Raw genomic sequence first — 2,697 nt, forward strand, 5'->3', positions numbered from 1 at the left:
CTTTGGGAAAATGAAATAATTTTATTGCCTAAAAAGGAAAAACGATACATTTAATTTTGACATCAATGCATTGAAACAAGCACTGACATGCAGCATAGCTTACACAACTGAGATTACGCACGCCGCATATAAACACACATACAAAGAAACAACTCTGAGTCTTATTTAATTAATTCGCAAGTCGTGAGCGTCTTACGTGCAAAAGTACTGCACCAGTCTTGGCATGGTATCAATCGCGGTTGTGAGGCCTCGCCAAGCCGAGGAATGTACTCCGCCGGCAGCCGATACAACGGCGATCGTCCAGGAAGATGCCTGCAGATGGCTGCGGTTCCCCGTTTCCAAGCCATGTCCAGACGGAGTCACGTTGTCGGATCCATGTAACCGCCCGCATCGTCGACCTGACATCCAAGTATTGAACGTGAAGGATCTCAAGGACCGGAAGCGTGGACTCCATCTTCTGCACGAAGGCCACATCCGCGTCCTTTGTGGCTTTTGCGCCGAGATAACGCAAAGCTTGCGTAGGGTGGTGAGTTCAGCGAGCGCGCAAGCCAGGAACCTGTGATTAAGCGGCACAGCGCCGGCCTCTAGCGTGAGCGAGCAGAGCCTGTCGTTTTCGTGCAGGAGGCAGCTGAGAGTGGTGAAGAAACCGAGTGCTTCTGTGAACTCCGGGGCGAAGCTGTCCAGCCTCATCCGAAGGTCGACGACTCGACACTCTCGCAGAAAAGCGGGCGACGATAGCTTCGCCGTCTCGTCCAGGGTGAGGCGCCGGAGCTTGGTTCTTCTGTGCAGCCTCAAAATGTCGTCCGTGCGAAAATAGAGTGTCATCTCGCAGGTTTAGCACGGATACTTGCAATTAGAGTCGAGCTCTGAACGAATGTCCAGCTCCTCCAGGTTCCCGCATCCTCGAGCCAGGGACTTGAGCGCCTGGATGTTGTTCAATCCGCACGGGGTAAGCGCCAGCGCTTTCAGTTGGGGCAGCGCCAAGCCCACGATGAATTTTCCGTCGACGTTGTATTCGAAGTGAAATGTTGTGAGGTTCAGTTCAGTGATGCTGGAGACGCAGGTCTTGAAGAACGTGTGCATCGGGTGAATGTAGGAGCGTTGGGCGACCGGTGCGCTGGGGATTGCGGTCCGTTTGTTGGCAGCAGGACTAGAGAGAGAGACCTGATATCACTCCAGCAATCGGGTCTCAAAACGGCTCCTTGGAGGTGAGACGGCGCCTGCTTATCGGCTTCTACGGCTACGATCGCTTGCTGAACACCACGGAGAGAGACCTTTTCCTGAAGCACGTCGGCGAAAGAGACATAACTTCTCCAAGCTTCCGGCTTGAGCTTATAGCAAATGTTGCTCCAGACAACGCCCTGGGCTCGGAAGATAGGAGGCGGCTTATACAGACCGGCAGTCACCGGCGACGCAAGCTCCGGGACCCACTCGGTGGTGTAGCTGAACGTGGTCAGGCCCGGCTTGAGTCGCAATTACGGCCTGCTTGCTGCTTTGCTCTGCTCGCCTTCGGTTTGTGCGCGGATTTCGTGCACGTGTATGTGCTCAAGCTCGGGGCAGCGTTCCAGAATGAGCTCCAAGAGGTAGGAGTTCTCCGTCGTGGCGACTAGCTCGACATACATGGTACTCAGCGCCAGCACCACTGACGGGTCACAGGTAGCATCTCGTGAATTACCTTCTGCGGCGGCCACTCATAGAAATGGCCTTCGCTCAGCGACCACTCCAGTTTCCGCAGTTTTCTCATGTTTGTTGCCAGCAGCTCGAACAGTTCGCATGGCTCAACGGCGCAGTTAACGCAATACAATTCCTTCAGGTACTCACACGCTTCAGCGAAGCTCAGCAGAATGTCGGACGGCAGGGCCAAGCAGTTGGTAAAGCGCAGGTGACGAACGCAGTGGGAACGCTTTTCCCGAAGGAATCCTTGAATGGTGAGCTCGTCGGTATCGGGAGGGAACGTCAGGTAGCGTACAAGGTCCTCCTGAAGGGCAATATTCTTCATACTCGGAGATGCCACAGCAACTGCAATCAGCGAGCTTCCATCCAGATGCCGGAAAATCTTCTCCCAGAGCGAAAGGGGAAAAGGCCCTACCTCTTCAGAACCGTATGGCGACAGCGCCATGCTGGGGAGCTCCGGTCGGCGACAAAGGTAAGTAAAATTTTGCGCTGACACTTTCACCGTTAATAGAAACAGCGCGCAAAGTGAGACGGCTACAGTTTGAAGACTTTGCTTGTTGGGAAGGCGATTCTAGACCGGCGAATGCTTGTAGAGGGGAGTACCACGATGCGCGAAGCGGTCACCGATAGTGCAGGGTCTCTTGTGGCGCCAAAACGCAGTTTTAGGCCCATGGGATAAGAGTGAACAGACCTGAGGATGGGTGGAGATAAGGGACAAAATAATTTCCTGGCCTTTTGAAAGCTGCACACTGAGTCACCCTCCTTTGACTTAGACCATTTTACCACCCTTGGAGAAACCGGTTTGACTGGATTGTTAAGGCAGTAAGTCGTCAACACTTTCTTGTGCTACCAGAGCAGGCTAGCTCCCAGATATGGCAGCACCCTTCACCCCTTTGTAAAATCGTGTGGTTTCTGAGAAGCATGGTGCCGCTCTGGCTTGCTTCCCAAACGGACAAAGACAAGGGGGATATAAAAAAGGAACAAGAGGGGTGGCCCTTGCCCCTCCAGGGCAACACCACCGCT

General features: G+C 53.8%; 1 pseudogene; it reads right to left on the reverse strand.

The window, feature by feature from the left end:
* Positions 1-229: 229 nt before the first annotated feature.
* Positions 230-2,119, reverse strand: LOC146195473 (uncharacterized; annotated as a pseudogene).
* Positions 2,120-2,697: the final 578 nt, after the last annotated feature.

Source organism: Amblyomma maculatum, chromosome 3 (genome assembly GCF_055883805.1).
Source record: "Amblyomma maculatum isolate TAMU_Amacu chromosome 3, ASM5588380v1, whole genome shotgun sequence".
Taxonomy (NCBI): Eukaryota; Metazoa; Arthropoda; class Arachnida; order Ixodida; family Ixodidae; genus Amblyomma; species Amblyomma maculatum.